General features: G+C 56.4%; 1 long non-coding RNA gene across 6 annotated transcripts; it reads right to left on the bottom strand.

The window, feature by feature from the left end:
* Positions 1-411: 411 nt before the first annotated feature.
* LOC127389915 (uncharacterized) lies at positions 412-18,723 on the bottom strand. Of its 6 annotated transcripts, XR_007890759.1 has the most exons (9): positions 18,649-18,723; positions 17,231-17,433; positions 7,242-7,415; positions 6,702-6,828; positions 6,430-6,535; positions 3,055-3,206; positions 2,832-2,962; positions 1,230-1,505; positions 412-543 (listed from the first exon to the last, which is right to left on the bottom strand). It is a non-coding gene; the product is annotated as an uncharacterized LOC127389915 (long non-coding RNA). The 6 variants fall into 6 exon arrangements; XR_007890756.1 differs by lacking the exon at positions 2,832-2,962; XR_007890758.1 differs by lacking the exon at positions 2,832-2,962 and having other exon boundaries at positions 17,231-17,349.
* Between the last annotated feature and the right edge of the window lie 2,675 nt (positions 18,724-21,398).

Genomic DNA, 21,398 nt, shown 5'->3' with positions numbered 1-21,398 from the left:
GATGGCTCTAAACCAGAAGAGGGGAGATCTGGATGAAAAATAAGGAAGAAATGTTTACGATCAGGGGGGTGAAACACCAGAACAGGTTGCTCAGAGAGCAGGAATGCCTCCCTGGAGGTGTCAGGTTTGACAAGGAGTCCCTTCCAACCCAAACTGTTCTGTGATTTTTATGATTCTGGGAAAGTCTGGTGTCCCAGTCCCCATCACCGGGCAGAAGAAGAGGGGGGAGAGCACAGTGAAAGGAGCTGTGTGAGCCAGCAGAGAGGGCTGGAGAAGCTATTTTGGATGTAGATGAAAAGGATGGAACACGTCAGCAAGTGCAGCAATACCAGCTGGGTATGTGAACCATGCCATGGTTTCCTTGACAGCTGAGAGGAGGGAACAAACACCAAGTAGCAATAGCAGGCACCATTTATTTTTTCCAGCCCTGCAGGAGGAAATGCAGAGGTGGCAAAGCCTGGTGAGCAGCACCCACCCTGTCACCCTCCCCTGCTCCCAGGAGGCTTCCTGTAAAACATCCATCACTCTGGTCCTGTCTGTCACCTGCAAAAGAAACCACAAGACCTTGTGAAACAGGAACTGGGAACAAAGCCCAGGACCTGGACTCCTTCACGGAGGCTTTGTGAGCACCAGCCTCACCCCCTGCTCTGCTGCAGAAACCAGCATCTTGTCTCATGGAAAGGGGACAATAAATATTCCATATCCTGCTCCTCCGTTTCTCTCAGGGTAAACCCAGCGTTTTCCAGTCTAGATGCTTTGAGGGAACGTTTCCATGCCCCACGGGTATGACAGGGGGTGGGGAGGCACCCACCTCCCCCCCTCTGGACGGGAGGGAACGGATTAGGACCCAAACTGCCTGGCAACATCTTCCTCCCGAGGAGGAGGAGGGGGTGGGGGCTGCTCTGCCGGGATTTTTGGGCATGTTGTCGAATGCCTTTCACTTCCCCAGAGATCCCAGCTGTTGGGCTCTCTGCTGCCGACGGAGACCTGGCTGGCTCCTCTGCTGATCTCCCCCAGGCTCTTCTCCCCTCTCTGCTTGGCCCATTTGTCTCCTTGCTCCCCTCCAATGAGCAGCCCGGGTTGCTGCCACCGCCCTGCTCTCTAATCTCCCTTTCACTCTCCTGATGCTGCTCAGGCCGCTAAGCAGATTAGCCCGGGCTCAGCTGCTCGCCCTGCCTAGCAACAAGGGGATGTCACCCCCGGGGGAGCCATGTGCAGGGCTGACCCACCTGCTGCCACCCCCCAGGGGCAGTGCAGCTCCCCTGGCCTCTCCTGTCCAGCCTCAGCCCCAAGGGAGGTGCTGCCGCAGCTTAGGACGAGACGTGCTGGGAGCAGGGGTGTGCAGGACATCTTCTCCCCCTGGCTGGGAGCAGGGGTGTGCAGGACATCTTCTCCCCCTGGCTGGGAGCAGGGGTGTGCAGGACATCTTCTCCCCCTGGCTGGGAACCCGGGAGACTTGCACCCATCCTTGCCTGCTGATCCCTCTTTGTGTGGAGCCTTCCAAGCTGGAACAGGAGCACAGGACACTCAGCTGGAAGATGGAAACCCCCACACACACACCCCCGGGGCCACAGCCTTGTGCTCCAACAGCACAGGAGCAGGTTCCCAAAGGTCCCCAAAACCCCACAGCTAAAGAACCCAGCCCGTTCGGGCCTGCCAAGCCAGGCAGAGGTTGTCAGCTCCAGACACAGGTCCCTCCCACCAGCCTGGAACTGGAGCTCCCCGGGGCTCGCAGCCTCTGCCGGCACCCAGGGGGTTAAGGCCGGGATGTCGGCAGAGCCGGTTTCCCTGACAGAAGCTCCTGATGAAACCCAGAGCTGTAAAATCCCGTTAAACATCTGCGAGAGCCTTTCCTGCCCGCCCGTGCTGCCTGCGCGCGCTGCCACCTGCCGGCACCCCTGGGCGCCCAGCACCCCTGAACACCCAGCACCCTTGGACACCCAGCACCCCTGGACACCCAGCACCCCTGGGCACCCAGCACCCCTGAACACCCAGTGCCCCTGGGCAGCCAGCACCCCTGGACATCCAGAGCCCCTGGAACACCCAGCATCCCTGGAACATCCAGCACCCCTGAACACCCAGCACCCTTGGACACCCAGCACCCCTGGGCACCCAGCACCCCTGGACACCCAGCACCCCTGGACACCCAGCATCCCTGGGCACCCAGCACCCCTGGAACACCCAGCATTCCTGAGCACCCAGCACCCCTGGAACATCCAGCGCCCCTGGGCACCCAGCACACGTGGAACATCCAGTGCCCCTGGAACACCCAGCACCCCTGGGCAGCCAGCACACGTGGAACACCCAGCACCCCTGAACACCCAGCACCCCTGGGCACCCAGCACCCCTGGAACACCCAGCACCCCTGGGCACCCAGGGCCCCTGGAACACCCAGCACCCCTGAGCACCCAGCACCCCTGAAAACCCAGCACTCCTGGAACACCCCGCACACGTGGAACACCCAGCACCCCTGAACACCCAGCACCCCTGGGCACCCAGCACCCTTGGAACATGGCTGAGAGGGCAGGGACAGCACCAGCAGGCTGGGGAAGGGCAGCCTGGGGGAGGAAGCCTGGCTACCAGACCCAGCTTTTGGGTAGTGAAAGGAGCCCGTGAGGATGGAGGGGGGGGCAGACAGCCCCACAGGTCAGAGGGGGGCTCCATGGAGGGGAGTTGACACCCATCACCGTGACTCTGGCTGGCTGAGGTGCTCCTCTGGGAGCAAACCAGTCCAGATTCACCCGTGGGGGCTCTGGGAGCTTTGGGGGCTTGTCTGAACGGCAGCAGCAAGTCACAGGCTCCAGCAGGACTCTCTGATTTCTTCCACTTACCCACCCACTGGTGCCAAGGCCAGGGAGGGTGTCTGAGCTGCTGGGAAGGGTCTCCAAGGAAGAGACAGGGTGGTGGCCCAATGGGGACTTCAGATTGACCCCAGCCCGAGGCAGACAAGGGGACTGGAAGGCTGAGGAAGGATGCCAGGACACTGAAGTTGGGGTCCCTGCCTCACCTCTGCTTTCACTGCCTCTGGGTTTGTTCTTTTCCTTTATACTTTACCTGATCTGGGAAGTTCAGGCTTTCCCTCTCGGTGCTGCCACCACTGCCTGCGATAGGAAAAGGCATCAGGAGAAGAGGAGGAAGAAGGGAGGGAGGTGCTACATGTTCCAGGTGATGCTCCTGAGGGCAGAGCTCCCCCCGACGTGCTCCTGCTGTGGGCAGGAAAAGCAGCGCCGAGTTAGTCTGGGGTCACGCAAGGGGCTCCCTGGGAACTGGGCAGCAGGGCCCTGGCACTCCGGAGGTCCCCAGGAATTCCTGCTCCTTGGGGGGGCAGTGGGCTGGGAAAGAACTGAACACCAGCCCACAAACCACAGCCACAGGGAAAACCAGTTCTCATGTGGCTGTTGCTGGGGCTCGGTGACCTTAGATGCCAGAACCTGGACACAGAGCAGCCAGGCTTATTATAACATGGATTATTATGATTATACTATATATAAAGGCCACATCTATTTAACCATGTCAGTCTTATGACACCACCAGGCTCCTGCAGGTGAAGCTGCTCAGCCACAGATACTTGTTGGATCTTGCCCCGAGCTTCACCCCAAGCTGCTCCAGGGTCCAAAGGTGCAGAAGCTGCAGCTTTTCTTTCCATTTGCAAGAGCTGCTGCATCTCTTGGATCCTTGGGGAAGGATGGGGCAGGAAGCAGGCAGGGAGGGAACAGTGCCTTCCTCATCCCCTCCATGATCTAACTCCATCGTTGGAGGAAAACAGTCACAGGGCCTCGTAGCAGCAGGAGCCCTGGAAACTCTGGCATCCGTGGGAGCCAGGGGAATCCAGAGGGGCCAGGGATGAAAGCTGACACAGAAAGAAAACATGCTTTTGGAGCTACAATTGCTGGCACAGCTGCTGGCCAGACCCCCTTCCGAAAGCTGAGACCTGCCAGCGAGGGGCTGGGAATCATTAGCTGGTTCCTTTGTGTGATTTAACTGTTTCCATCTCCCCCTGCCCCTCCAATCAGCCCAGATTGCTGTGAAACTCCCAGCACCCCAAAGCAACAGGGACCCAGGGCTCCCCCAGAGCAGGGCTGGAGAGGAGCACTGATGGAGAAGGCAGAAGCTGTGGGCCATGGGGCTTTTCTGCAGGACATGATGCCCAGGAAAGAAGCCAACAGGAGAAACCCAGAGTGGCTGGATGCTCCTTTCCAAGCATGGAGGCTCAGAAAGGCACCAGCCTCAAAAGGGAAGAGGGAAAAAAAAAGCCTAAAGCCTTGGCTGAGAACTACAGGGTGATGTAGGAACGATGCTGGGGCAGGGTGGGGATCTCCACCCGGGGGAGCTGGGACCTGCACTCAGGGGGCTGGCTAGTTTTGCTGTGGGAAGCCAAGCCCTGGAGGTTCCTGAGCTCTGCTCTAGGGACAGTGGGGGGGTCTGCAGCCTTCTCTGGATCAGGATCACCCCGTCAGAGGCAGCAAAGCAGTGGGAGGGAGGCAGGGAGGAATGTGAGAGCCTTGCAGAGCATCTCACCACGGGAGTTCAAGCTGCCAGGAGGAGGGGATGTGTTGCAGGAAAGGCAAAGAGGCAGGAAATGATGGGAGAGGGACAGTAATTGAGTCCATATGTTGGAAGTGAAGAATGTGTCTGGCAGCAGGGAGCAGCCTGAGGGAGAAAGGCCACGCTGTGGGGACAGCACAGGGTGTTCTCAGAGCCACATTAACCTCCTGGGCCAAGCAGAAGGTTGAATTCAAACCCCACTGCTGAGAGGGGTCACTTGTCACTGCTGGGGGCAGCAGGGGCTGCGCCTGCAGTAGCAGCAGGTCAGGAGAATTCCTGCCTTAAAGTCATCAAAGTCCTAATGGAATGGGGGAAAAAGGTGAAGGAAATGGCAGTTTTGTTACAAAGGGAGATGGTTGGATCTACACCCGTGTTGGAAAGGGGACAGCAGTGACATGAGAAGGTGGCTTTGCCATTCATCTGGCCAAGGGAGGGGTGTCAGGCCCCTTCTGCTCCCCAAATCCTTCACTGCTGTTGTAGGATTCACTCAGGGGTAAGGGCACAGCCTGAGGAACCTGGGGCATCACAACCATCTCAAGGTGACCCCACAGAGGTTGTCCCACTGGTTTTGGTGCTCCCAGGTTCAGGGTACAGCGCTGGGAAAGGTCATCAGACTGTTTATATCACAGAACAGTTTGGGTTGGAGGGACCTTAAAGATCATCCAGTTCCAAACACCAGGCAGGGACACCTCCCACCAGCCCAGGCTGCTCCAAGCCCCATCCAACCTGCCCTTCAACACTGCCAGGGATGGGGCAGCCACAGCTTCCCTGGGCAACCTGGGCCAGGCTCTCACCACCCTCACAGCAAAGGATTTCCTCCTAATGCCTCATCTAAATCACCCCTCTTTCAGTTTTAATCCATGGACCATCTCCCTCCCCCTTTTACAACGTGTTTACAAATAAATTGGAAACATGTGTGGTTGGCAGAGAGGAGCCCAATACCAGACTGCTGCACCAACAGAGCTGGGCTGCTTTTTGGGAAGGGAGCAGAAGAGCTCTGTGGCTCATACCCACCAGGCCTCCCAAGAAAACAAGGGAGGAGATGGAGAGCAGGGCCACAGCAGTGCCAGGCAGCACAGGCTTCTGGTGGGACATGCAACCTGCTGCATTTCATACAGGCACAAGCCCTCTCGAGGTGGCCCTCAGGCCTGGCAAGGTTCCCAGCCTCTCAGTAGCTTTGCACATCACTGAAGATGGGTTTATTGGTCCAGGTGGGTCTGGTTACAACAGCCCAGTGTAAAGCTCTGCAGGGAAATCTGCAGATTGCTGCTCTCAGGACTCACCCTCTCAGCAGAGCAGAGCTGCCCATGCTGGCCCCAGCCTGCAGCCCTGGGGATGCAGCTCCACAGAATCCCTCTCTTTGCCTCTAGCTCTCCACACAAGGTATGAGCAGGGCTGTGCAGGCACTTCAGGCCACGGAGATGATCCCAGGGCTGGAGCAGCTCTGCTCTGGAGCCAGGCTGGGAGAGTTGGGGTGTTCAGCCTGGAGAAGAGAAGGCTCCAGGGAGACCTTAGAGCAGCTTCCAGTGCCTGAAGGGGCTCCAGGAAAGCTGGGGAGGGACTGGGGACAAGGGCAGGGAGGGCTGGGATGAGGGGGATGGATTAAAACTGGAAGAGGGAGATTTGGGTGAGACATGAGGAGGAAATTCTTTGCTGTGAGGGTGGTGAGAGCCTGGCCCAGGTTGCCCAGGGAAGCTGTGGCTGCCCCATCCCTGGCAGTGTTGAAGGGCAGGTTGGATGGGGCTTGGAGCAACCTGGGCTGGTGGGAGGTGTCCCTGCCTGGTGTTTGGAACTGGATGATCTTTAAGGTCCCTTCCACCCCAAACCACTCAAAGATTCAGTCCAAAACTCCAGCTCTCCCAAGCACCCAGTTGCACCTCATACCTGCACTCATGTCTCAGCTGCTCTCTCTGCTCCTGTCTCCTCCTTTGCCAGCTGTGCACCATGTATCACCTGCTTCGTGCTGCTTCTGATTCTCCTTGACAGCTTCCTGGAGAACAGGAGAAACAACTGCTGAGGGGCTGCAGGATGGAGGGGGTGGGGGGAAAACCACACAATTAACATCCCTCTGTGGAAGAGGGGGGGTAAGAAGCATGGCAGTCTGAGCAGTGAAGGAAACAGTTAAGAATAAGAAGAGGAAAGGACATCTTGCTCACCAGGAACTTATTTCTGAAGTTGCTCAGTCCCAGGAAGAAGGTGCCAGCAGCCATTTCCTGGGGGTCAAACAGAAGGTCCTGGCTCCATTCCATCCAGAGGTTCCTTGTTCCTTGTAACTTGGCATCCCTAAGAAAGGTGCAAACCCCAGAAATCAAGGACCATAAACAACCATCATGTGAAAACATCAGAGTGAGCATCAGACCACCAAGCATGGCAACATCCAGCTCTGTCTGTGGTTCCTCTCTGCTCCAAGGCACCACCATCACCAGGCTGAGGTGAATCCAGCCTCCCTGGCTCAGGGTTTGGGCCTCACACCTCCTGCCCCAAAGGCCAAAAGAAGGAATGTGCATCTGTCAAGAAGGCTCAGAATGTCAGAGATCCCCTGACGACAGCAAAAAGCTCTGCAGGATCCCTCCCAGTTGCAGAGGAGTCCTCCACGGTCCACACCACAACCAAAAAGCCTTTTCCCACATCAGGGACCCTTTCCCTCCCTCTCCACACTTTGCTGCCACCCATGAATCCCTTCAGCCACAGCTCACCTTCCACTTTGAAACGTGTTTCTTCCTAAAAGCAAAAGGACATTGTCCTTTTTTTTTTGCCCACAGATTTGTCACTCTCCTCTGTGTTGGCTGGAGAGTCCTGAATCCTACACTGCACATTCCCCAGCTGCACTTCTGTCCTGCTCCAGCTTTTCTTGGAGTTCTCAGCAGACACTAAAAGAGAAAAAAACCACACAACAAAACATAAAAAGACAGAAGGACATTCCTAAAATATTTGCTTTAAGCAGGAGCAGAGTTTCTACCCTGCAACTGTCACCAGAACTCCAGACATCCCTCCTCTGAAGATGCCAGCAGTGTGGATCCTCCCTGCTCAGATCCAGGGAAGTCACTTCAGGCACATCTCAGTGCTCCCTCAGCTGAAGATCTCCCAGGAAATATGGTCCTTTCTGCTCCTGGATGGTCTGTGTGCTCAGACCAAGGGCAAAGCTTGGGGAAGGACTTGGGACAAGGGAGGGAGTGAGAGGACAAGGGGGGATGGATCAAAACTGGAAGAGGGAGATTGAGGTGAGACATGAGGAGGAAATTCTTTGCTGTGAGGGTGGTGAGAGCCTGGCCCAGGTTGCCCAGGGAAGCTGTGGCTGCCCCATCCCTGGCAGTGTTGAAGGGCAGGTTGGATGGGGCTTGGAGCAGCCTGGGCTGGTGGGAGGTGTCCCTGCCCATGCAGGGGGGTGGATCTAGATGATCTTCAAGGTCTTTCCCACTCAAACCATCCCATGATCCTATGAACCTTGCTCACCCCCACCCTCACATGGGCTGATGTCAGAGGTCTGGGTATAAACACCCCCCAAGCATTACCCTCTATTTCCTTTTTTTTAAATTATGATTATTCTTGCAGTATCTTGGTAAGGGATGGAGCAGGACAGGAAGGATCCAACCAGCTCCAGCCTCTAAAAGGAGAGAAAAAGCTGAGTTTGGACCCATCATTTCAAGCTGTTTAAAGACTGAGCAGGGGGCAAAGGCACCTGGAGTGACCTGGAGCACAGCAGGGCTGGCTCAGCCCTGGGTGGAATGGAGTCATCCTGGAGGTGGCACTGGATGTCAGAGGAAGGTAAATGTTGGCCAAGGTGGGGCAAAGAGCAGAGCACAGGGGAGCAGCAGCCAGAGCCTTCATCCTCTGTGCAAGGGACGGATACATCTGCAGCCCACATCCTGCTCCTGCCTCTGCTTTCCTTCCTCCAAGGACACTGACTCAGCACCACCAGGACACAACAATCCCTGTCCTTCCTGCCAGGCATCACATCAGCACCTTCCAGCCATGGCTCTTTCCTCCACCACCCCGGGCAGTGCAGCCGTGAGAAATAAAAACATCCCCACAAATCTGGGGGATGGAGCCACAGGAAGGAGCCCAAGCTGCCTGAGTTGGAAAGAGCCAAGACCCAAACCCCCATCCCCAAAGCCACAGCAAGGATCTCACCTTTGTTGGGACCAGTTCTGATCCAAGAACTTTGTGCCTCGGAGCTGCTCGTGGGAAAAGCTGCTCAGAGAAGCAGGAGGTACAGAAGGTGTTGGGAGCTCAGCCAGCAGGGAGTGCAGGTGCTGGAAATCCTCTGGATGTTATTTCCCAGCCAGCCACATGCAAATGGCTGGGAAATAAATCCAGAAGGGACCAAGATGCCCATGGGAAAGTCCTCACCTTGCAGAGCGCTGGTTTCTCTGGTTCTGTACCCAGAATCACAGCCTGGTTTGGGTGGGAAGGGACTTTTAAAGGCCAGCTAGTCCCACTCCCCTGCAGCGAGCTGGGACATCTGCAACTAGATAGGGCTGCTCAGAGCCCAGTCCAACCTGACCTGGAATGTTTCCAGGCATGGGAACATCTACCTCCTCTCTGGGCAACCTGGGCCAGTGTCTCCCCCCCTCATTGCAAACAATTTCTTCCTTAGTTCTCTCCTCCCTCTCAGTTTGAACCCATCACCCCTTTTGTTACCAGGGACAGGGTACAGACCCACTCCACAGGTCCCAGGGTTTCCCAGAACAATATCTTCTTGGAGACCCCCCCAGTTAGGTCCTGCTTGTACCTGGAGATGGAGCCCACCACCCGTGCCATGCTCAGGACCACTCTTCTAAGCAAGGAAAGCTGATTAAGTGTTGGTGGCAGGGGCAGCAGGGAAGGGGGCAGGGGCAGCAGGGAAGGGGGCAGGGGCAGCACACGTGCAGGCACCAGGGCTGCCAGGAAGCAAGATTCTTCTTTGCCATCACCAGCTCCTGCTTGTGAGATCAACTGCAGCAACCACCGAAGTGGTGTCTCTGGTCCCACAGACCTCAAACCTATTAGATTAGACATGAGGAGGGAATTCTGGGCTGTGAGGGTGGGGAGAGCCTGGCCCAGGTTGCCCAGGGAAGCTGTGGCTGCCCCATCCCTGGCAGTGTTGAAGGGCAGGTTGGATGGGGCTTGGAGCAGCCTGGGCTGGTGGGAGGTGTCCCTGCCCATGCAGGGGGTTGGATGATCTTTGAGGTCTCTTCCAACCCAAACCAGCCTGGGATTCTATCAAGCACTTATTTCCTGCTGACCTGAGCCAGAGTCCGTCAGTGACAAGCACAGCAACCAGCAGGAGGAAGAGGCAGAACAATGTAGGGATGCTCCCTGGGAGGAGTCTCAAGGGACCATCACCATGTCCATGACACAGGGCCCTGCAGCACCACGGGGTTGGCTCTGAAGCCTCTTCCTAGGCAGGACCTTCTGCTTCTTGGACTCCCACAGGACTGAATACAGCCAGTTATTGAAAAGCAGCTGCTGGTGACATGTGCTGCTTCCCAGCCTGCTGCAGCAACCAGAACAGTTCCCTGAACAGGCAGGTTCTGCCTCCAGAGCAGTTTTGTGTTCAGATCCCACCCTTGGGCAAGCTCTTGGGAAGGACAACCATGAAATCCCAGACTGGTTTGGGTTGGGAGGGACTTAAAGATCATCTAGTCCCAACCTCCCTGCATGGGCAGGGACACCTCCCACCAGCCCAGGCTGCTCCAAGCCCCATCCAACCTGCCCTTCAACACTGCCAGGGATGGGGCAGCCACAGCTTCCCTGGTCAACCTGGGCCAGGCTCTCACCACCCTCACAGCAAAGAGTTTCTTCCTCATGTCTCATTTCAATCCCCCCTCTTTAGAAGATCTCAGACCATGTGTACTTTTATCATGGCCAGGAATGAACTTACAGGGTTCCAGGAGCTGAGGAGAAGGAAGGAGCCTCAGCTCAGGCACTGGCAGGTGACACAGGAGGAGATGCTTCCAGAAGGAGCATCAGCAAGCGATGGCAGAATCATCACCCTTCATGGAGAGGGCCCTGCCAAGCATCTTAGCTGTAAAAATAGTTCTCTGATCAATAACATTTACAGGAATAGGCATTTCTGAGGCATTTCATCCTTCCTGTACTTTGCTGAGAACAAGATCAGACGTGTTTTCCACTCTCCTGTGTCTGACAAGTGGCAGCACTGCAGCCATTTGAGCTCCAGGTGGTAACTCCAAGAGAGCTTGTCCCCCTCAGTGCAGGATCCATCAGACCTGGGCTCCTGCTCTTCCTTTTCCCCACCCCACCAAGGCTCTCCTGCAGCCAAAGGCTACAGGGGACTGTGAAAACTCAATGGTTCTGCTATAGGAGGCAGTTCTGACACTATGAAGATACTGAAGAAAAGGGAGGAGGGGGGGAAATCCTGCTGGGAGTTTTCTCCTGGCATTTCACAGCCCCATTTTTGTTTTCTTGGAATTGAAAGTGGCAGGAGAAAATGACTTAGTCTGTTGGAGCTTCACCAGGTGCTTTTGCATTTCCAACATCCAGTTTTTCCTGTGTGGAGAACCCAGAGCTGGTTGGCTCAAAAATAGAAAAGCTGAGACCTCAAAGTGTTTGGGGAGCACAAACAGGGAGCTCTCAGCTCTTCATGTTATAAATTACCTTAAAAAAAACCCAAAAGGCAGGGTGTGAAGCCAAGGCAGCACACATTTCATAAAAGCTTGAGCACAGGGAGCCCAGACTTTCTAGAACACAGAGGACAGGGATGGTTTGGATCTTAAAAAAAATCCATCAGGTCCAAAACTGAATCCTGCAGACTCTCCCCAAATCGAAGGGAGGTGGTAAAGTTGCCTTCCCTACAGGAACTGAGTTTGGGTGTTTGGCAACTTGGGTAATAAAGCTGGTATTAAGCAGCCCAAAGAGAATGCCTGCTGGCCTAAGAGATTTAGGGCTGTCCAAGCAGGTTGAGGACACCCAGAGCCTTTTGTTTTCGATGAATGAAACATGGGATTTCAATTCATCACTCCTTGGTCCTAAAGATGCTCAAATCCATTCTCAGGAAGCAGGATGAGGAAGGAGACTAGAGAAACAAAGTCCCTGCAGTGAGGGAGGGTGTGGGGCAGGCAGACCTGACCAGAGAGACTTTCCAGAGTTCTTTACCTGGAGGGAGTGGAAGGGTCTACAAACCAGACCTAGAGCTGAGCCTCACCCTGAGCCCAGTGTCACCATCTAACTCTGAAGCCTCTTCCTCATCTCCCTCTCCTCTAAATGGTCTTTTCACTTACAGCCCTGCTCTGCTGTGCACAGCAGTGGGAAGCAATTAGCATAGAATAGTTCATTACCAGTGATGGGAGGGCTGATCTTCCTTTTCCTGCCCTTTGTGCTCTGATCTGTAACCTCCTGCCAGGGACAAGAGGGGACCAGGGTCATGAGCACCAGCACTGAACACCAAGGAGGGGCAGCACGAAGCTGAAGGGGCTCTTAGTGCTGCACCAGCTGCACCTGATCCCATTTCTTCCCCCTCCCCAAACCCTAAAAAGGAACTTTTTTTACAGCTGTGGTTGATGTTTGCCCCTAGCACCAGATCCTGAGACTAAACCTGCCTGTGGGTTGGCTCCTCATCTGCTGTGCAACCCCAGGGAAACACAGAGATGCTGGGAGCATGAAGTGGGAGGTGGAATTTGGGCATCAGACCAGGAACAGGACTGTGACCAAAGCACTTTTTCTACGAGGAAAAGATGCTGATGGGATCTCTGTTTGCCTGACTAGAGGAAAAGTCACTTAGCAGAACCCCAGACTGCTCATGCTCTGCCAACCCTGCATTTTGCTGAGCTTCCCCAGCAGCTGGAGCAAGTTCTGCAGGAGAATCTCACAGTGGGACAGAACTGCCTGGACCAGCATCAGGGAGAAGCTCCAGAGCTCCCTCACCACCCAGCTCTGCCATCCCTGCACAAAAGGGCAGGCACAGGAACTCACCTGCACCACAGATTTCTTTACAAAGGGGTAGGGAGAGGCCAGAACGTGGCCCTCCCTGCTGCTCACAGATGTGGACACAGGGAAGTCCCCCAAAGAGTGACAATACCTCACCACAGTCAGCTAGTGGAATCATGGATGGGTTTGGGTTGGGAAAGACCTTTCAGACCATCCAGTCCAGCCATTTCCCCAGCCCTACCAAGGTCACCCCTGCCCCATGTCCCTCAGCACCATCTCCAGGGCTTGGAAACCCCTCCAGGGATGGGGACTCCCCCCCTGCCCTGGGCAGCCTGGGCCAGGGCCTGACAACCCTTCCCAGGAAGAAACTGTTCCCAAGATCCCACCTCAACCTCCCCCACCTTAAATCAATGCAGATCCTTCAGGCCTGGCAACATCCACAGCACCCACCAGCACATCAGACCTCAGCACAAGGCACTGAACACCAGAGGAGTTGTGGAGAGGCAGGAGAACTGTTTCAGGAGCCATCTTTGCAGCTTTGCTGCTGGAAGAGTCACCTGAAGATGCCCAGCACCAGCCCAGCACCCAGACTCTCTCACCCCTTTAAGGCCCCTGTCTTCTGTGCTGCACCAGAGTCAAACTCCTTCTTCAGGAGCATGGACAGTCCCACCCACACTCCTGAGGCTTGTACTGTCCTGTGCCCTCTGCCAGCTCCACACCACGAGAGGGACCACTGAGGCACCCCACTGCTTGGATGCCTATACACTCACTGCTTCACCACAGGCTGGGACAAGCAGGGGGTCTGCACCCATCCCAGGAGGACCCTGAAACCGAAGACACCCCTTCCTGCTCTACCCCAGCCCCCAGGAGAGGGGGAGGCAGCACAGACACCAAACCCTGAGCAGCTCTGCTCACCCTTCAGCACCCTGGGGACAGCAGGACTCTCCATCTCACTCTGCCTGCCTCAGTTTCCCCTTGGAGTTCAGCTGCTCTGTCTCTCAGTTTTACAGCCCCTGCTCTGGAGTGGAAAGATTCTCTTCTCCAGGCTGAACACCCCAACTCTCCCAGCCTGGCTCCAGAGCAGAGCTGCTCCAGCCCTCCCATCATCTCCGGGGCCTCCTCTGGGCTCTCTCCAGGAGTTCCACGTCCTTCTTATGTTGGGGGCACCAGAGCTGGACACAGTTCTCCAGGTGGGGTCTCACGAGAGCTGAATAAAGGGGGACAATCCCCTTCCTGGCCCTGCTGGTCACACTGCTGGGGCTGCAGCCCAGGACACAGTTGGCTTTCAAATACATATAAACACAATAAACATACATAAATGTATCATAAATATACAGTAAATAGACAGTATAAATAAATAAACCATATAAATATAAATAAATATACAATAAACATATATAAATACAAGAATAATATAGAAATAAATATATAGAATTATAGAATCCCTGGCTAGTTTGGGTTGGAAGGGACCTGAAAGATCATCTAGTTCCAACCCCCTGCATGGGCAGGGACACCTCCCACCAGCCCAGGTTGCTCCAAGCCCCATCCAACCTGCCCTTCAACACTGCCAGGGATGGGGCAGCCACAGCTTCCCTGGGCAACCTGGGCCAGGGTCTCACCACCCTCACAGCCAAGAACTTTTTCCCAATGTCCAACCTGCATCTCCCCTCTTTAACCTTCAGCCCATTCCCAGACCCACTCATCTGCCACCTCCCCTAGTTTGGGACACCCCCCCCCACACACACACCCCCCCTGCTCCCAGTCCCTGGAGCAGAGTTCTGCCTGGAAACAAGGAGGGGGAGGCTGAGCATCCCCCCCAGCCCCATGGCTGTGCCTCCCCCCACAGCCAGGCTGACCCCCCCCGGGCAGCCAGCCTGGCTGCTGCCAACACACAATCCCTGACCTATTTTCATATATGCACAAGATCACAAACAAAGGGAGCTTTGGTTTAGGGTATTTAAAGGCAAAGAGACTCAGCTGACTGCCCCCAGAAACCACAGTGGCTCTTGTGATGTGGATTCTTTTCCTGGGAAGCATCTTTGTTTGTGGCTGTGGGAAGGAAAAGGGACAAGGGTAAGAAAAAAATAAGATAAAAAGCAGGGAGCAGTTGGGTAGAAGTAAAACAAAAAGCTCCATGAAGCTGCAAAAGCACATTTCTAGGGAGGGAACAAAAGGGGATGTGAGAACTTGAGAAGCAACTGGGCCTGGGACTTGATAAGGAACCAGGACTCACCTACATGGAAGGAATAAATGACTCTAACAAAGAGGGGACTGAGCAGTCCCTCTGGGATATCCCCCACCCCCTGTCACTGATGGGTGAGCTGCTTGTGCAGGCTCATCTGAACAGACTTTAAACAAGTCAGGTTTCCCAGGGATTCCTGTTCCAGTTGGTTGATGGCCTTGGACTGAGCTGCCAAGTTTTGGAGCTGGCAGCTTCAGCTGGTGACAAGTTCACTGGGTGCATTTCCAGCAGCTGCTGCCCCTGGGCACGGATCTGGGAGGGTGAGGACCCTGCCATTGGGTTCTCAGGTGCTGAAAGAGCAGATCCCACAAAAGCAAGCCCTGAAACTGAACTCCTTCCTCTCCAAAACCAGCCCAAACCAACCCAGGAGCTCTACAGAGGTTCCTAAAGCTGCTCCCTGAGGGCAGGGAGGGACGAGCTGCCTTCACGGCAGAGCAAGAGCCTGCAAAGAGGCAGCAACAGAGAGTGGGTCCCAAAGGTGTGAGTGCAGCTCTTCCTTGTTGGTTTGGTTGAGTGAAACTCACTCTTGGAGAAGCCTCCAGCAGTGTGGATTCCTGGCTTCCCTCCTATCCTGGGTTGGGAAATGCCTGCTGGCCCCTGGGAGCCCCACTGCACCACACTAGGATGCAGGGACGAGTGACACAGGAATGGTTACTACAAACAGAGACACTGAACAATAAGTTGCTCAATATCCCGTGGTGACAGCTCTCCTGGGGCTCCCCACACAGCTGGGAAAGGTGCTGCTGCTGCCGGGATATGCTGGTTCACAAACCTGGGGCAACAACAACACGCCCCCCCCCCCCCCCCCGCTCCAGCCTACACTGGCAGGAAGGAAAAAAGGAGCAAGAATAGATCTGAGTGTCCGGAACAATGAAAACAGGAAAGTCCCTCTGGTTTGGGCAGCCTGGATAAGAAAGAGCTGCTCTGCAATGAAACCTGAGCTCCATCTCACTTCCTCCCCCTGGTGGGGTCTGCTCAGCTTCCCATGGAAATTCGGGTTAAAAAAACCGCAATCTTGCAGCTAGAGCCTCCTCTGCCACGAGGGATGCAGGGATGGAGGGATGCAGGGATGGAGGGATGCAGGGATGGAGGGATGGAGGGATGCAGGGATGGAGGGATGGAGGGATGGAAGGATGGAGGGATGCAGGGATGCAGGGATGGAGGGATGCAGGGATGGAGGGATGGAGGGATGGAGGGGTGCAGGGATGGAGGGATGCAGGGATGGAGGGATGCAGGGATGGAGGGATGCAGGGATGCAGGGATGGAGGGATGGAGGGATGGAGGGATGGAGGGATGGAGGGATGGAGGGGTGCAGGGATGGAGGGATGGAGTGATGGAGGGATGCAGGTATGGAGGGATGCAGGGATGGAGGGATGGAGGGATGCAGGGATGGAGGGATGCAGGGATGGAGGGATGCAGGGATGGAGGGATGCAGGGATGCAGGGATGGAGGGATGGAGGGATGCAGGGATGGAGGGATGGAGGGATGCAGGGATGGAGGGATGCAGGGATGGAGGGATGCAGGGATGGAGGGATGCAGGGATGCAGGGATGGAGGGATGCAGGGATGGAGGGATGGAGGGATAGAGGGATGCAGGGATGGAGGGATGGAGGGATGCAGGGAGGGCACCATCCAGCCCTGGGGGCTGGCAGGGGCTGGAGGTGTTTCTCCAAGCAGTATTTCATCTGAAACACCACCTCTCTCTGCAGACCACCCCTCCCCAATCCTGGCTTCTCCCCCCCCTGCCCTGAGAGCCCCTCACTCTCCATCCCCTTGGGTACAACCTGGGGTTCACTGCCCCCCCCCTGCCCCAGCCCCACATCCTGCCCTGGCCATGAGAACCCCTCCCCAACCAGGATCTGCCTCCACACATCCTGCCTCCCCCCCTCCCTCCCCTTTGCCAACATCTTTATTTTCTGCGTCAGAAACATAAAATGGAGACTGCAGGGGTGGAAACCACTTCGCCTAAGATGGCTGAGGGAGGAGGAGGATGAGCAGAGCATGAGCACCCTCTGCTGCTGGATGAGCTGCCTGGGGACGGGGGGAAGCACCTCTCCAGCCCTGCTCCACAGGCAGAAAAAGAGACCCCCAAGCAGCCCTTACTGGGTCGTTTAAATTGTCCTTCTAGCAAAACATTTCCTTAAGAACCCCTCCAGCAGCCTTGTTGTCCCCTGAGCTCTCCTGGCTGCCTCTCCCCACCACCCCATTTATGTTCTGCTTTACTTCACTGTGTTCCATTCACAATCCTGAGGAAAAGGACAGTATTTTGTCTTAAACCCAGCATATTTCACACATGCAACTTCCAACACCTAAGGCTGCTGCCCTCCACGGTTACATCTTTTTTCCAGGTTTGAGTAAAACCACCACATTTCATCTGTATTAAGGTCCACATCAGGGTGAGGGCCCAAAGCCCCTTGTCACCTCCTGTGGGAACACACCCAAAGCCCAGGGATGGGAGAAAGGGCTGAAAATAGTCATGGGGGGAGAACCAGCACCCACCTGGATCAAGGGGACAAGATGGTGTCCCTAGGGAAGGCCCAGGGACCAAAGGGTACATGCAAACCCAGCACAAGGGTACCTTGCAAGCTGCTCCCTGAGCATCCCCCTTTGGAGCCAGGAGTAGGTCAGGGTGGGGCCAAATCCAGCTGAATTAGAGGCTTAAATTCCCAGGTGAATCTTGCAAGAAGTTTTCCCAGTCTTGGTTGAAAAAAAGAGGCAAAAATCATCACTCAGCTCAGAGGCAAAACCCACAGATCCAGGATCCTGGGTCCTCTGCAGTGACTTCAACACGGAGGAAAAGGAGGAGGAAAAGCAAGGAGTTCAATAAAACAACAGGAAAGGAAAAGAGAGACAGAGAGAAAGCACATGTAGGGGTGACTGCAGGTAAAATCCTAACCCCAAAGGATTCAATTCAGGCAGGAGCAGGGTGCTCAGCACCCATTTCAGCACTGGAGCTGCACCCACCCAGCCTGGCAAGGGCCTGTGCTGGGGGTACCAGCACTTCCACACCAAGCACACCAAGCCCTGCTGCCTAGATAAGAAAATAAGAATTCAAATACCTCTCTCAGGGCCTTTCCTGGGAGGGAAGAGTCCTTTTTGGGGGAGCAGGGTGAGGCTGAGCCAGAGCTGGAGCTCTGGGGTGATGCTGCTGCTGCCTGGGTGCAGAGCATGGCACACTTGGGGTACCCAGGGAGGCTTGGATTGTATTGACTGTCATTTCTGCAGCTGCACAAGCTACAGGGGTGTCCCCCCAGGTGGCAGGAGGGAAGCCAGGCTGGCACTGGGAGGGCAGGGAGCTCAGCAGCTCAGAACTGGAGGGACCAGCATCACGGCGTGGGGATTTTTGGAAGGGGCATCAGAAGATGAAGGGCCAGAAAAACCCATCCCAGGAACCATGGGGGGCTGGGGAAGGAGGCAATGGCACTGGGACTAGGAAACATGGGTGTTTTCCCAGTACAGCCTGGCTGAGTCAGACTGGGAGGGCTGGGAAAGTGAGCCATCAGGGTGGACCCCAGCCTGGTGAGATGGAGCCGTGGGGCAGAGCTGGGGGGAGCCCAGGACTGGGATCTGGGGGCACTGCCAGGCCTGGAATATCAGCAGGGAAGGGGGTTTTGGGGGGGTGCAGGAAGGGAAGAACAATAGAGCAGCCCAGCAGCAGTGGCTCAGGGCAGAGGGCAGGAATGGGGTGCACTGGAGAGGTGTGGGGAGCCCCACAACGGGGGGATGTGGGGAGCACAACCCCCTGGAGACCCCAGCTGGCTGAGCAGCACAACCCCCTGCTCATCCCTGCTCCCAAACCCCTTCAAAACTAAGCACCCAAAAGGCTGGTGGTCCTGGGGAGGGGGGGGGGGGAGCAAGGGAACCCTTTGTGTGCCGGGACAGGTGATTCCTCCCCGTGTCCCCTCCCCCCAAATCCCCCCAGCAGAGCAGATGGAGACCCCCCCCCTCCCCAATTATCCTCTTGTCAGGGGCAGAAAGAAAAGAGAGACAAATCACCCCCAAGAAGCTGTCAGGCGGGACAAAGGAGCCTTGAAATAGGAGCTGAGCTGGTTTTTCCAGGTTGGGAAGGAAACAAAGAGGGGGGGGGGGGGAAGCAGAAAAAAGAACAGGGGGGGTTGGTTGTTGCTGGGGCTGCAGGGCAGGATGCGCGCGCAGCGGCAATTCCCGGCTTTGTCTGGGAAAAAGGAGGTCACGGGGAGGGGGGGGGGGGATGCGGAGGGATGCGGGGGCGGGATGGGATGCGGGGGGGGGGTTGGGGGTGGGATGGGGGGGGCTGCGTCAGCCCCTCCGTCAGCGGAGCAGCTGATCCCGGCTCCCAATCCCGGCCCGCTGAGCTCCCGGCCGGGAACGGAGCCAACCCGGCTCAACTGCGCACATCTGGCGGATGAAAATCGCACTGCAAGGGGAGCCGAGATGTTCACAAGCACAGGGAGGGGGGCACTGAGGAATCCCCCCGGTTTTCCAAGCCGGAGAAGCCCCAACATTCGCGTGAGGGGCAGCAATTCCTAGGACACCCCTGGCACTACCCTGGGGCTCATCCAGGGAACTCTCAAAGCTCCAGCTGGAAAGAAAATCGCTGCCCAGCACTGGTGGCCCCGGGGGGGAAGTCGGTGGGTGAGGGCAGAGGGCACCACGGGCACAGCTCGGCTCCCAGTATGTCCCAGTAAGCAGCGCACACCTGCACGGAGTCCACCAGTAACAGCCCAGGGGCTGCTGGTGGCAGCAGCAGCCTGGGACAGGCAGGGGCTGCACCCCAGAGCTGGGGGTTCCTGTCACCCTGGGTCACAGCAGGGGACACCAGCAGCTCCTCAGACACAAGGGGACAACCCTGGGTCACAGCAGGGGACACCAGCAGCTCCCCAGACACAAGGGGACAACCCTGGGTCACAGCAGGGGACACCAGCAGCTCCCCAGACACAAGGGGACAACCCTGGGTCACAGCAGGGGACACCAGCAGCTCCCCACACACAAAGGGACAACCCTGGGACACAGCAGGGGACACCAGCAGCTCCCCACACACAAGGGGACAACCCTGGGTCACAGCAGGGGACACCAGCAGCTCCCCAGACACAAGGGGACAACCCTGGGTCACAGCAGGAGACACCAGCAGCTCCCCAGACACAAGGGGACAACCCTGGGTCACAGCAGGGGACACCAGCAGCTCCCCACACACAAGGGGACAACCCTGGGTCACAGCAGGGGACACCAGCAGCTCCCCACACACAAGGGGACAACCCTGGGTCACAGCAGGGGACACCAGCAGCTCCCCACACACAAGGGGACAACCCTGGGTGGCCCCATCTCACTCCCACTGACTTCTCTACAAATCCTCTGTTAGAAACGTCACCTCCACCTCAAAACTTCTGCACCAGGATGTCTCCTGCCCCTGAGTTGGGCACCAGGAGCCCTGGGGAGGGCACTGCAAGGGCAGGACAAAGATGGCAGGAAAAGTGCTTCTTGCCCAAAAGGGTAAGGACAGGTCAGTCTGAGCTGCACAGGCACCACCACCACCTGCTGCCAGAGGAACACAACTTCTGAAAGAGACAGCTGTGCTACAGAAAGGTTCTGAGCTGGTCCTGGTTCCTCTCTCCAGACTCTTGACACGTGGGGATGGGAAAGAGCAGGGAGGTACCAACCCCTCCTGGAGCAGCCACCACTGGAGCTGTGCACACAGAACACCCAGGGGCCTTGAGGAGTGACTTGGGTTTCTAGGAACCCCAGGGAACTGGTAGAAAACCTTCTCATGGGGCAGGATCCAGGGAGTGGATCCTCTTCTGGAGGGATGAAACACTTAGAAGATCCAGGGAGCAAGCCCTCCAAACAGGTTGGTGTCCTTCAAACAGCAAAAGAACATCCAGCTTCCCACCAGAACTGGTCCCAAAGTCCCACCAAAGTTCACTGGTGCTGTTGGTGTGTCCTCCCAAGCATCATGCCAGGAGAAATGAGGAAGAAAGAGGAGGGAAAACGTTAAGAAGCCACAGCCACCAGCTCCAACAAGGGAAATCCTGCCTTGGTATAAGGAGAATTGTTTCCACGAGGGCAGTTGAGCACCAGAGAAGGAGCCCAGGTAGGTCTAGAGAGCTGGGGGAGTTCCTGTGCTACAAGAGACTCAAGAAAAAGGAATCCAAAAGGCCCTGAGAAGTGTCCAGCTTTCAGGTTAGGCCTGCTTGGAGCAGGACCTGAGAACTCCAGAGAATCCTCGGAATTCAAGCCATTCTGTGATACTGGAAGGACACCTGGGGAGTTCCTGCATCCATTCTCCTCAGCAGACATTTGGGATCCAGGATTTACCAGCTCCCATGTTTGAGGCCAGACCTTCAATTTTTTTCCCCCCAAGAATATTCCTGGGCAGCAGAGGAAGAGAGAAGGTTCTGGCCCTGGTCACTGCTCCTCAGTCAGTGTTGGCACAGCCCACGTGGGTGCTGGAGGAAAAGAGAAGCTACAGCTACTGAGTCCTGAAGGCACAGGCACCCCCACACCTCCCCCCCTTGGCACTGCCAGGACCCTGCTCCCCCAAACTCCCACCCCCAGCCCTGCCCTTCCCTGGGACAGGCTCTGGAGCAGCAGCAGGACAGCAAGGCTCCCTGCAGAACCCCGAGCTCCAGCTGCCACCTGGTGCCCACCAGCAGCTCTTGCCCCGTGACCACAAGGGCTGGGATGGGAAGAGCTGAACCTGCCCAAAGGTCCCCACCATCCCTTGGGGACCAGCAGCACCCCAGCCCTCTGCAGGGAGATCCAGTGGCCCC

The sequence above is a fragment of the Apus apus genome, chromosome 13 (assembly GCF_020740795.1).
Source record: "Apus apus isolate bApuApu2 chromosome 13, bApuApu2.pri.cur, whole genome shotgun sequence".
Classification (NCBI taxonomy): domain Eukaryota; kingdom Metazoa; phylum Chordata; class Aves; order Apodiformes; family Apodidae; genus Apus; species Apus apus.
The sequence above is the reverse complement of the archived record's forward strand: the minus strand, read 5'-3'. Positions and strand labels throughout refer to the sequence as shown.